The sequence below is a fragment of the Peromyscus californicus genome, unplaced genomic scaffold (assembly GCF_007827085.1).
Source record: "Peromyscus californicus insignis strain IS unplaced genomic scaffold, ASM782708v3 Scaffold_10__1_contigs__length_136768540, whole genome shotgun sequence".
Lineage (NCBI taxonomy): Eukaryota > Metazoa > Chordata > Mammalia > Rodentia > Cricetidae > Peromyscus > Peromyscus californicus.
The window spans coordinates 66,394,398-66,408,587 of NW_026294391.1; the positions used below are offsets into that span (position 1 = coordinate 66,394,398).

Here is a 14,190-nt window from a genome sequence, read left to right on the forward strand (position 1 = left end):
TCTGGAATATGTTAACATCATGTAGTTATTGAAAATCATTTTCTCTAAAGTCATTTAAACTGAATATATCAGGATGCCCTTGGCTCACTGTTTACTTGTACCAAGTCGACAACAAAAATTGCAGAGAAATAAAACCAACTTCAAATGTTGAGAAACAATATCCACCTACTTGTGTACTAATTTTTCTAATTTTAAATGTATTTTACTCTATTCTAATTATGAAATTCCGACATTTGGTCATTTTTATGTGATTTTTTTTCAATTTTATGAAGAATTATCCATTCTCAGATTGTACTATGCATCAACTAAACAGTATGCGTGTGTTGAATATTTGCATGTCTCTTAAAGAGAAGAAATGTCACTAAATAAGAAGTTGTACCATAAATTCTAATCTCTATGTCACTTTATTCTGGTATAGCCTTGAATAAGTGGTTCATCTTCCTCAGCATAAGAACTAACATAGTAATAGAAAATGTATATTATTTGCTATATTATATGCAGGGAGTACTTTAGGAGGCATATTATAATATTTATAATACCATTACAAAGTAAAAGCTAGTATAATATCATATTATAGATTTAAAGTTTAAAGAAGTTGAGAAATGACTCAATGTTGAGAATTGAAGTCCAAGCAGCTAATCAATGTCAGATCTAGATTTCAAATCTGTCTGATTACAGAGATTACTCTTAACTACTGTGAAATAATATCAGTTTATATCATTTTATTGAATCTTATTTTCCTCATTTATAAAAAATAGTTTCTTAGGTAGATACCTAGGGTCTCTTTCATTTCTAACTATTAAGGGTCTAATGCCATGTAATACTGTGATCTCAGCTATTGTGGAGGTAGCAATAAGAGCAAAATGCTGGGAATAAACTCTTGCCTTTATATCGCATGGAAATTGTCCTGACTAATTATGACTTTCCTAATGATTTTGAGAAAAAGGAAAAATATACAACATCAACAAGGTTCTGTGTTACATGGTTCAAGGTGGGCGAAAAGACTAGCATTTCAATTAGTAAAGAAAATATCTGAGAGAAACATTCAGTTTCTCAGTTCATGAATCTATGTTTGGCAAGAAGAAATAGACATTCTCTTCTAAAAATGGAAGAGAAAAATCCCCGAGCCTATTGGTAACCAATAACAATGAAACAAAAAGCCTCCGAACTTGCTGAGGAGAATTCAGAGAGGCTTGGCTTTAAAGGAGGAAAGACTTGGTATATTAATTTCAGTGTCATAAATAACAAATTACCACCAGGGAGTAATATTCCAGAAGAGAAGTACATGCCTCTGGTTGACATACCAAAAAGGCATGGGGCACTAGTGTGGCCAAGAGTTATTCCTGGAGTTATTTTCCCTCCACATTCTCTTCCTTTAAGATCTTGCCCACTGCTGTAGCTTCCACTAGTACATCTATGTGGATGACTCCCAAATCTATATCTGAAGTCCAATCCTACCACACCAGCTCCAAATCTGTATCTCAGCTGCCCCTTGGACAATTCCACACCGACATTTTGACGCCACTTCAAGCCCTTGAAATGCCAATCCCAATTCATTTTATCTTTTGTTCAAAGCCAGTTCCTGATAAAGTGAGGAAGGCATGTTACAATCCATAAGGGCAATTATAAATATAAAGTACTCCTGTTTCTGTTTGTCTGGTATGGGTTTCTGGAAACAGGGTCTTTTTGTGTAGCCAAGGCAGGCCTGCAACTTTTACTCTCCTGTGGCAGCTTCCTGAGTGATGTAATGAGTACTGTGCTACAATTCATGGATTATATTATTATTCTTACTGACTGTCAATAATAACACTGTTGTCCTAGGAATCTAAGCATGAGACTTCGGAGTACTTGTCCAAGTCTAAGAACTTAGCTAAATCTAGTAAAGTCTTCCTTTGTAAGATCTTTACATTCGCAACATTATGAATCACCGACACACTGATGAATCTTCAGTCTTTATTTCTCCCCTTACTTTAATGAATGCATATTTGTAAATCACTTGGCACATGGTGATCAAAAACTTTCTGACAAAAACCAGGCATGATGACACATACCTGTGATTCCAGTACTTGAGAGGTGAAGGTAGTGGGATCTGAAAGTCAAGATCAGCCTGAACTTCATGAGACCCTGTCTCAAAAATATTAGATGTACTTTCAAATACCAGACATCTCTACTTAGGTGTTTTTCTGGCACCTCAGTCTCCAAATGTCCTGAATTAAATGAGTTTCCTTTGCTAAATCACTTTGTTCTGACTTCTCAATATTAATTATTAAATACTACAGTCTGTTCAGTCACTTAGGAAAAAAATCTAAGGATAAGTCTGGAAATGGAGCTAAGTAGTAGAGTGTACATGCACAATAACCTGGGTTTATTTTTATCATCATCATCATCATCATCATCATCATCATCATCATCCCTAGAAGGAGATGCCTCTGAATTTCTTTCTCTTTCTTGATACCTACATCTAGTATCCTCTGAACCACTAGCTTAAAAAAAAAACAGCTTTTGACTCAGACATACCTAGATTTAAATTTGGTTTGACAAGTTACTGTCTGATGTTGAACAATTTTTTAAACCTTTTTGAGCCATGATTTCTTCCTTTGTAAAATGGTGATGACATACTTATTTCATGAGGTTGCTTTCTTCAGTAAATGGAATTATTGTGTGTACAGTTCTGATAACAAAGTAACTCAAAAATGTATTTCCTCTCTTCACCTCACAATTGAATTACAAGTAGCTTCTTTTCTCTATTTCATTTATCTCTGCCATAGTCTGTGTTTCCTTTCATCTACTGCCCTTAAATTTAGTGTGGTCTCCTTTAAGTTCCTTAAGGTATAAAGTTAGGCTGTTGATTTGAGATCTATCTTCATTTTTTTTTAAATGGGGCCTCACTGTGCTACCCAAGCTGGTGTCAAACTCTGCAGTTTGTGACCCTCACAAGTAACATAGAGAACAGGTATGAGACCCTGCACTGACTCCCTTTCTCGATTTTGTAATATAGTAATTTATAGTTACAGATTTCTCTCAAAGTGCTATTGTCACAACATTCTATACACATTTGGAATGTTTTGCATTTTGATTATTCTTACTAAAGTATTTTTGAATTTGCATATTGATTTATTCTTTGATCCATGATCTGTTTTTAAAATGTTTGCTTTGTAATTGTGAATTGTTTCATATCCATGTAATTGTGAATTTTTAAATTTGACTTTTCTCTTTAGTTTTAAGTCTGTTTTGACTGATATTAATATAAACAGCCTCTCCCATTGCTATTTGAAAGGAATGTCTTTACATCTTTTCACTTTCAATCTACTTCTGTCTTTAGATCTATAGTAAGTATCTAACTAGGTATAAGGGTACACACATGTGATCCCAGCATTCAGAAAGCAGAAGCAGGACAGTTGCCATAAATTTTAGGCTAGCCTGGAATACATAGAGATTTTCAGGTAAGCCAGGGCTGTGAAGTGAATGAAATCTTGTCTCCAAAGAAAAGTATCTTGTAAGTAGCATATAGATGGATCACAGATTTCCTGCTTTTATGCCAATATTTATCTTTTAATTGTTTAATCTATTTACAGGTAAATGTCAGCAATATTTAAGGGCTTCTGCCATTTTTGCTATTAAAGATAGTTTTATTTTTCATTAAGAATTTCATATATGTATACTATGTGTTTTGATTAGATCTATTCCACAGTCTCCCCCTCTACTCCTCCTAAATGCCTCCAATCATGATTCTTTCCCAACTTCATGTCCTCTTTTTTATAATCTTCTAAGTCCAATTAGTGCTGCCCATATGCCCATATGGGTTTAGGGCAATTCTAGAGCATAGACAAACTATTGGGGGAGCATATTCTTGAAGAAAACTAACTCTCCCTTCACCTTTGTTTATGCCAGTTTGTGTGTGTGTTCCTATTATATTTTTGTCTTTGATTAATATTTTATAGTATACCCTTTTGATTTACTCTTCATTTTCTCTTCTGTATATGTTACAGATATTTTAGTAGTTACCATGGGGATTATAGTTAACACACTAAATTTATAATAAACTGTTTGAATTGGTACCAAATTAACTTTGAAAACTGAACATTAGCAACGCTCTACTCCATTTTCAGCTCCTGTCCAGCTCTAGCTCCATTCTTTTCCCTTACATGGATTTAATTTTTGTATGTATTTAACCTTTCTGTATATACTCTTGAACATTGATTGTAATTCCTACTTGCATTTGTCTTTAAATTGTATATGAAACAAATACAAGACTTACAAACTATAATAATTCTAACTTAGGTTTACCTGTACAATTAAATTTATCAGAGATCTGTCTTTTGTACAACTTTAAGTTGTATGCTGTTTCTTTTTGTTTCGGTCTAAAGCATTTCCTTTGCCACTTCCTGAAGGGACTATGAATGTGGCTACTATCCTCTATAGTCTCCTTATCTCAGGATGTTTCTATATGTCTTACTTTTGAAAGACATTTTTCCAAGCATAGTATTTTCAGTTAACATATGAGTCAGAAATACCATTTCTAGGTATATAATTGAAGGAATTGAAAGCAATATCTTTGACAAAAATCTTCATAATGCTAGAGTAAAAAATTGAGGAAAAATAATATTTGAGTATTAATAAGCTAGAAGGAATAAGGATCTCAATAAAATTAAATTAATTAAATAGAAGAAAATTCTATTATAATCACAGTGAATGCAGAGAACAATGACAAAGAAATAACCTTAAAGAGAAAATGATGCAGAGGAATAACAAAGATGATCTCATAAGTACACTATAAAAGAGAATAATGTCTACAGATGAAATAAAGCATTAGAAAAATTAACAAAAAAATTCCTAAACTAATGGAAGAATTTGATTTGCAAGTCTAAAGGCTATACTCTGTATTTCAAGTAAATTTGATATATTAACTGAAAAAGTAGAATCCTAATTGCACCATTAAATGTTAAAGAAGACAGCTAAAAACAGAAAGCAAGTTGTGTACACAAAAGAAAAACTACCTGATATCAGATATGTTGCATCCCTTCACATACAGCTAATATCAGAAGGCAAAAGAGAAGTATCTATAAAACATAGGGTGAACCAAAAGTACTAGTTAAGTTGTTTGATTATGTAAATTTCAGTATAAGTGGTAGTAGTCATGTGGTGTGAGTATGATTGTTTATGATGTTTGTGTATGGAAATGTGTGCTGCTGTGCACATGGATGGAGGTGAAAGGACAACTTGTGGAGTTCTTTCCTTTCACCTTTATCCGGGTTCCAGGTATGGAACTCAGGTTGCCACCTTTTTTTCAGCAAGTGCCCACTGAACCATCTCACTAGCAATTTCTTCCTTCTATCTCTCCCTCCCCCCTACTTCTTTACTTCTTTTATTTCTCATTTTGTAGTTTTCTTTCTCTCTTACTCTGTTTTTCTGTTGTTGTTGTTTTGTTTGTTTTTAAGACAGTCTTGCTATGTAACCCAGGCTGGCCTCAAAATCACTGTCCTCATTCCTCAGTTTAGTAACTGCTTGGCTTATAGATGAAAGTCCCTACATTCAATTTAATAGGCATTTTAAAACCTGAAATAACTCGGAATTTGTAGCAACCCTGAATCCTCCTTGGGGGAGAAAAAAATAATTACTGGATGATTAAATATGTCATTAAAATAGTTAACGATGAATGACTAATCAACAGAAGAGAAGAATGTGTCAACTATAGAGAAAATATTGGTAGTGAATATTTATTCTGCTTAATCATAGCCTCAAGAATAAACTGTAGGGTTTATGGTTACAGAGCAGGCTATAAAGGTAACATAACTTGATAAAATTGTAAATGATATGTATTGTGGTTACTTGTGCACATATTATATATAACAGAAACAAGTGTGAAAATATCACACAATCATAAAATGGTGGAAGAAAGTACAAAAAAAGTAAGAGTATTATTTTCTTCATCTTTTATGTTAGGGCATCAAGATATATTATGTACAACTGAAGCATAAAATTAGTAATTCATGATTATGAAATCTGCTTTTAATTCTATGTCTTTACTTTGGCTATTCATCAGACATTCCTATCCCCCCAATTAATGTGTGATTATTATGAAGGTCACTAACCCCCACAAAGAAAGTGTATTAGAAGGCTAGAGGTAAGAGCTGTAAAATTCCCATTAAAGATCTGCCATGTACTAACAAACTCTATTACTACATGGTAGTCCCTAAAACATCATAGTCTTATTGGGACCTAGAAAACAAAGGGAGATATTAAAAGTCTGACTCCCTAGAGAGTTAAATGGGTGCACTAACTAGATAAATAAATCACTTTTAAGTAGCACTGAAGTACATTACGAAGGTAAATTCAGAATTTCTTATTGTGTCCAGGAGTGGAAAGAATGTCATTTAAGGAGAATTGCTAAGAGTACAATGATTAGCCAGGCGGTGGTGGCGCACGCCTTTAATCCCAGCACTTGGGAGGCAGAGCCAGGCGGATCTCTGTGAGTTCGAGGCCAGCCTGGGCTACCAAATGAGTTCCAGGAAAGGCGCAAAGCTACACAGAGAAACCCTGTCTTGAAAAACCAAAAAAAAAAAAAAAAAAAAAAAAAGAGTACAATGATTAAGGAGTAGTTATAGATAAACTCTAGGGCAGGGATAAAAGCAAGATGAGGGCAGATGACCAAAGGTACACAGACAAGGTATATCTTCACAGGACAAAGTTCTCTTTGGAAACTTCCAGAGCAGTAAACTATGAGGTAAGTCCTGGTTCTACTGCAGCTTTGCTAGCTACGTGACTTTGGACACATCATTTAACCTCTAAACTTTAGAGATTTCTGTTTTCTGAGCACTATGGTTATTCTTGATAGTTTTACATTGCTGAGGCTCTGATTCTCAGGATCCCTCTCTTCCAGAGCAGGCTGCTTGCAGAACAAAGCTTTCTAACCAGCATTACTAAACATAACATTTCCATTCATAGCCTTTGCCAAGACTATGAAACTGGTAAGGTTTATGATTAAAACCTTTCCATCTTCCCAATTCCCGTGGAAACTCTTCCACATTCTTAGTTGGATGGACACTCCTCATCCTGCTGCTTGCTTCAATTACTTCCCTAATCCTCCACCAACTAATCTAAAGTCCTTCAAAGATTGGCTGACAATAGCGCAAACACTAAAGGAGGGCCAGAGATTAGAGAAGCATTTATGGGGAGGAGAGGTTTTAACCTAGTGGGATTATGTGGGCAAAGGGTGTCCAGTTTGCTGGACACACCGGTTAGATTTCTGGGAGAAAGGCTTTAGCTAGTTTAGATTAGGGGCAAATTGCGGGGACTTTGTTCCACAGGGTTGATGCTTTTAAAATTAACTTGTTTGACAATGAGGAGGTTCTGAAAGTTTTGTCCAGGGGCTGATATGAACAGGATTAAACGCTGTTCTCTTAAAGTTCCAGTTAAAATGTAAATCGTGTTCCCAGAGAGGGTAATGCTTTTGTTCATTAACTCTTATTAACACCAACAACTTAGAGAGATTCATTATCAAAGAGCAAGGTGCCTTAAGGGACTGGGTCACAGGCTTGGGACAAAGTAATATTGATTATGAAGGAAAAAGGAGCAGCTTGATGACTAGGGTGGGCAGACAAGAACCTCTCCATTGGTGTCAGATCACTTCTTTAGTGTCAGAGTTATGTTTGATAAACAAATAATAATGAAGTATAGTTCTTTAGCCTCATCTTTCTCATAGCCTCCTTTTTTAATATCTAAAATGATAATAATGCCTGTTTTGTATAAAATACATTTGGGATAAAAGACAAGACAAAGAAAGTCAAATGAGATGACAGGTGTTATAGCATGTTGCAAGTGACAAATTGCTGGAATGGTACAAATGATACAGCTTGCTTTTCAACCTCATAGTAACTAGCAAATAGTTAGGCACTTTGTAATATGTGTTAAAGTTTAAATAAATTAGCTAGTATATTTATTATAGTTTATAAGAATTATATGCAGCTGAAAATCTCTTAAGCAGTAAAGACCAAAATAAGAAAAACAGCAAGTGGTCAATGTAAATTAGATTACAGAAGACATAAGGATGCTTAAGAGATAGAACAATTATTTACCTTCACTTTTGCAATAGCTTCTGAAAGGTATATGAGTGCACCACTAGTATCCAATATTTGAAAAATATATATTTTTCAGAAGCTGTTGCAAAAGTAAAGGTAAATAATCGTTCCATCTACTGCATAATTAAATACAGGCTCAGAGTACTATTCTGTGTGATTTAACTTTAAATAAGCGGTTGGGTATGATTTTCTTATTAAAATAATTTATTGTCTTTTTTTGGTTTTGGTTTTTGTTTTTTAGATAAGGTTTTTATATGTAACCCTGACTGTCCTGGTACTTGCTCTGTAGACCAGGACAGCCTCAAACTCAGCGATCTGCCTGCCTCTGCCTCCTGAAGTGTTGGGATTAAAGGCATGTGCCACCACTGCCTAGCTTTGTCTTTAGTTTTTAACATAAGAACTGTTAAATTATTTTGCTCGAAATACTTTAAGTATCAAGAATATCAATTTCACTATACCTAGTTATATTTTTTGCTGAAACTATGTGATCATTTGAGGATGTTTATGTAAATTTAATGAGGATAATATCAAGTGTAAAAATTTAAAAAATATAGTCTAATTTTCAAGCCAAAATCTAACAGGTCCTAACATTGGACATTGCAAAGTGCCCTGATGGTGACTTGTGCTACAATGGATTTGTAATGATTTTATTCTTTGTCTTCCTCCAGCTTGTCTGCCTCCTTAACGATATCTTAACCTATTTGAGCACACTTAACTTCATAAAATGCTCTCGAATTGATAGAAATCGATAACAATACATAGGAGTAAAGGAAGAAATGAGATTGACCCATGGAGCACTCAGTTCGCAGAAAATCAAGTCCTAAGTACTAGCCCTGCTTAGATACTTACTGTTTTGGCTAAGTCACTTACCTCTTCTAAGCCACAGTTTCCGCTATTGTGAAGATAAATGACATTAGTAAATTATATTGAAGACATCTTCTACCTTTATCAGTTGAATTTCCATGTATGAGACCATGTGATAAAATTCTGTTCATTGCCCATAGTGCATGATATCAAAAGGCATGGAAATATGTAGGTGCTGGCCCTCATAATTTCATATAGAACTCTTGCCAAAATAATGAGAAAGAAAGATCATTTGACTAAGTACTCAGTTTGTTGGGTTGGGGCATTTTCATAGTGCACTAAACCTTTCAAAACACTTGGTATTTAAGTCTATCACAGCCCACACAGCAAGCCACACATGACAGCACATGCTTATCATCCAAACATCAAGGAAGCTGAGGCTGGAAGATCTTGAATTCTGTGTCAGCCTGGGCTGTATCATGAGATAGAGTGTAAAAAGAAAGTATAACTCTGAGATCGGTGTCATAGGAGTTGGTGGATGTGTTACTATAATGCATTTTTTCAGAGCTCCATTCCAGACCCCCCAAATAAGAAACTCTTGCAAAGGTGGAGACTGGGAATTTGTACATCAACTAGCTAGCTCCTTAGTTCAGTTCTAATGCTTTGGACTACAACACAGTATTTGCTGCAGGAGTGTGAGTGAGTGAGGAGATATTTATTCAGGGCACTTAGTACAGGAAAACAAAAGCCCTGTTTGCAGAACAACATATCAAAAAACATGTAACTAACAGTTGCACATGGTAGCATGTGAGGCAGTGGCAAGGGGATTTATGTAAGTTCAAGACCATCCAGGACTATACATTGACATCCTATTTTGACATGCGATAATAAAAAAATAAAAAATAACAAACATGGTGAGCTTGAAATAAGATTACCTGAGAATTGGCCTGAGTGTATCTCAGTTGGTAGAGCACTTTCTCAGAATGGACAAGGTCCTAACTCTGACTCCAGCACTGAAAAGAAAAAGAAAAATTGTACAGAGGTGGAAAGTGACATTTTAAATTTTAGACATAAAAGAAATACCTTGTAATAAAAATTTCAAGACTATCTCCACCCCATCTACTTGGATCCCAAACTACACAAACACTAAAGTCTCCTATATTAAAGTACTATATTTGCAATTAACCTACAAGTATCATCCCATATACTTTAAAACATCTCTAGATTGCTTATAATACCTAATAAAATGTAAATTTTCTATAAATGGTTATTATACTGTATTGTTTAGAAAACAATGACAAGAAAATAGTAAATACATTCAATTAAAAATACATTTTCAGTGGCAATGGTGGCGCACGCCTTTAATCCCAGCACTTCGGAGGCAGAGCCAGGCGGATCTCTGTGAGTTCGAGGCCAGGCTGGTCTACAAAGTGAGTTCCAGGAAAGGCGCAAAGCTACACAGAGAAACCCTGTCTCAAAAAAAAAATAAACAAAAACAAAACAAAAACAAAACAAAAAACAACCAACCAAACAAAAAAAAACCATTTTCAGTGAGCAGTCAATCAGTTTAATCCAGTGATGCAGAACCCATAAATGGAGGGAGTATAACCATATCCATTGCATTTTCCTAGAAGACAGGACCATGACTCTGCCTTACACAAGGTGTTAGAATTTCCCGTTTGAAAAGTGGGATTTCTTGATAGTCTTTTAAAGCCAACTTGTCAGCAGCTTCTCTGTGCTTGCGGTGCCTCGTAGGAGAAAGAGTGGAAAAAACACAGAAGAAAAAGAAAAAGAAATCACAGAGAGAGAGAGAGAAAGGAAAGGCAAAAGGCAAAACTAAGTCATATACAAATTAGCGGCTATGAGAGATTAAATAAAACTGGAAAGGATTGAAAACCAATAGGCAAATGGCTTTTTAGTTAAAGTAATTTTGTCATATAAGAGAAAAAAATGAGTTTGACTTGGTGTCTAACCTGCGCCAGGATCCACTGGAGGTCTCGATGCTCACACAAATGACTCCTCATGAAGTGCAGAGCCCGTTTCGCTTTAGAATGTTTTTAAACAGGTGGTGCTTTAAAAAAAAAAGCATCCAAAGCCTTTTGCATACAGCTATATACTAATTTACCAGACTGACAAATCCCTCTGGGTGACAGTGTTAGCCCGAGGTACAATGAAGAGCTCTATCTTGTGACTTTAGGACAAAGGGACATCCCACCCAGAATTATACTCCTTACTAGGCTATCTAAAATTCCCAGTCTCTGTTAAAATGCAAATATCATTCCTGGAAGCAGTAACACATTAACCAGTTCACACCATTAACATTAGTTTCCCAGATGAGTTTTAGCAGGTTTTCTTGCAACAAGGTTCTAAGAGCGTGGAATAAATCCCAGGAAATTTAGATTTTTATTTGGGAGGAAGGAGACTGGGTGAGGGTGGGGATGGTATTGAGAAAAATGCTAGGAACAAGGTCCTTCCAGAAGGAAGGCTTTGGGCCGGCCATCTGGGTTTGTGGAATATGTTGGAAAAAGGAGCAAGTAATGGAAGATGCTTGGGGACAGGAAGATGAGGTGAAAGGAGAAAAAGCTGTGAAGACCAATTTCTTTAATAACTCGGTATGAGCTCTCTAGAGCTCAGTATTTTCGTTGATAAAATAAGGGAGATTGATGAGATAATATCAGAGCTCCTTTAGAGACACACATTCTAGGATTTTTTTGCCTCACAATTTTTTTTTGCTCCCCGATGAAGAGCCTTTAACTATGGAGAAAGTTGGATTCCTAGAACCTTGGCAGGTAACAAGCACCGTGATTAGAAATGTGAGACCAAGAGAAGACTTAGGTAATAACTTGCTGCCTGTTTTCTCTGCTGATAAAATTCCAATATATCACCCATTGGTTTGGGATTAGTAAAGAAACTGTACTCTCACAGAGTCCAGTTGCCTCAATATAGGGATGAATAACTAGAAAGAATGTATAAAGTTTTGCAGTTTTGACTTTTCTTTTCCAACAAATTGGACTGGTGAGCCATAATGGCTCTCCCTGAGCAAAGGCTCAGAAATCGTCAGTTTGGTGACTTTACCAAAATCCATTAAACTCACAAAAAAATTTCTTGGCTATTTCTATCAGGGTCACCTCACAACAAATAATGTCATTCTAATGTATATGAGATAAGAGCTCCTTCAGGGAATTATGTTCTAGGATTTTTTGCTTCACTATATTTTGCTCCCCAACAAAGGACATTTAGCCACAGGTTAAGTTCAGTTCCTAGGACTTTGGCAGGTAACAAGCACTGTGGTTAGAAATGTGAAACCAAGAAAAACTTAAGTAATAATATAATATAGTATAATAATAATATTAGTAATAATAATAATATACATTTATTAGTGTGTAATAAAATCCCTTAGTCTTTGTAATTTTTTTAAAGCTTTATTTATTATGTATACAGTTCTGCCTGCATGTTCGCCTACACTCCAGAAGAGGGCACCAGATCTCATTATAGATGGCTTTGAGCCACCATTTGGTTGCTGGGAATTGAACTCAGAACCTCAGGAAAAGCAGCTAGTGCTCTAAACTTCTGAGCTGTCTTTCCAGCCGCCCCTGCTTATAGTTATTTATCTTTAAAAAGTGTCTTTAAGTTCTGTTGATATCTTTGCTGAGTTCACCAGAAATAAGTAGAAGGGTAATAACTTCTGATTCTCTAACACAAAATGAAAGGTAAAGAAAAAAGTCTTTTATTTCCAATAAAAGGAAAAAGGAATTAATTCTTATAATGTTGAGCTATTTAGTCCTACAGATAGAACAATTCTATAAACAATTTAGCTCAGCCATTTCATTAAACATCATAAAGTGATCCAGATGCAAAGCAGATCGGGTTTCCTTCAGGGACAACATGCCATTATGGAGAGAGCTGTAGGTAGGGGTACATACACCCAAATTATCACTTTCTATGCAGATGACCTAAAATCAGTTATTAAACATTCTTAAGCCCTGTTTTTGTTATTGTTGATTGTTTATTTGTTTCTTGTGTGTATAGAAGTTCTGATACTTGTAATGAAGAATCTCTAATTCATATATTGAGAAATAGTGTAACAACCAAGTGATTAAGGAAGATGTTTTAGATGCCTCCGTAGTTGGGGATGGGGTTAACAAAACAGAATAAGGGAACTAAAAAATGTAAAAGGTGTAGAAAACATATCCACTTTTAAGGAAAATTATTGCTGTGATTTTTCTTGAGTGCTGCTAGTATTCTCTCCTCCAGCCATTTTTTTTAAATACAGTGCCAGAGATCAAACTTGGGGGGCACGAACATGCCAGGTAAGCATTCTAAGCTCTGGCTGTGTCCCCAGTCCTTAGTGATGGTAATTCTCCCTCTGTTCTCAGCATTCAGTAAAGCATAGAGATAAATGAAATCCACAAGAGAGGAAAAGCTCTCTGTGCACCTCAACTACACAAGCCATTCCATGGGCAGGGGGTCCCACCTGGGTGCAGTTCCATGTGGGATTCTTGTATCCTATAAGAGAGTTTTACTTTCCTTCTTTACATTAAATATCAGACTCTTAGGTAGGTTCTTAAAATTAATTTTCTTTCTTTCTTTTTAGATTTTTTTTTTTAAAAAAAATCACACTGTAGCTTCAGGTAGCCTACAACTTACTCTACCCCTGGTTGGCCTTGAACTCGTGACAGTCCTCCTGCCTCAGCATCCTGAGTGTTGGGATTGCAGGTATAAGCTACCAAGCTGAGTGTTTCATTTACAGAGTTGTCAGTGATTAAAACAAAGGACCTTCCTAATCCTTTCAATGGTACAATTCAGGCACTGTTTGTAGGTAATCTTTACTCTTGAGGTAGGTTCACATGGTATACAGTAGTACTTGAATGTAACCTTTTCTCATCTAATATTTTCCAAGAGCTTTGGCCAAATGTTTAAACTCAAGATATCAAAAAGTTAAGATTCTTGCTTCTAATTCCTCTAAGGAAAACAAGTGGACATTTTGAATAGCATTTGTGCATTAAGAGTCAAGGTGGCTTACACTCAACCATTTCATTTGTTTTCAAATTGCTTCCACTGAAATGGAACTCAGAACACAAGAAAATATATCAGTGATTTTCATTTGCCCCAACCTTTGCTATGATGTGTGAGTCACTGTGTTCAAATTGCTATTTTGCTAGGCAACCCAAGCCTGTCTGCTTCTCTCTCATTGCTTTAGTCATTCCAGCAAGGCATGACTTCCCCTGAGACTTGGGAATTGCAGTTTCTGTTATAACTGACAGAGTTGTCAGATGGATTTGTGGAGCCACGCTTTTCACTGTCCTGA

At 35.6% G+C, this 14,190-nt stretch overlaps 1 protein-coding gene across 2 annotated transcripts in view; it reads right to left on the reverse strand.

Moving 5' to 3' along the window:
- Rps6ka6 (ribosomal protein S6 kinase A6) overlaps positions 1-9,919 on the reverse strand; it is a 207,942-nt gene extending 198,023 nt beyond the window's left edge. The window contains exon 1 of one of the 2 annotated variants that reach the window (XM_052734805.1): positions 9,818-9,919. The gene's annotated coding sequence lies outside the window, so the exon portion shown is untranslated. The remainder of the gene's footprint in view (positions 1-9,817) is intronic. The other variant, XM_052734815.1, reaches the window with a different exon arrangement.
- Positions 9,920-14,190: the final 4,271 nt, after the last annotated feature.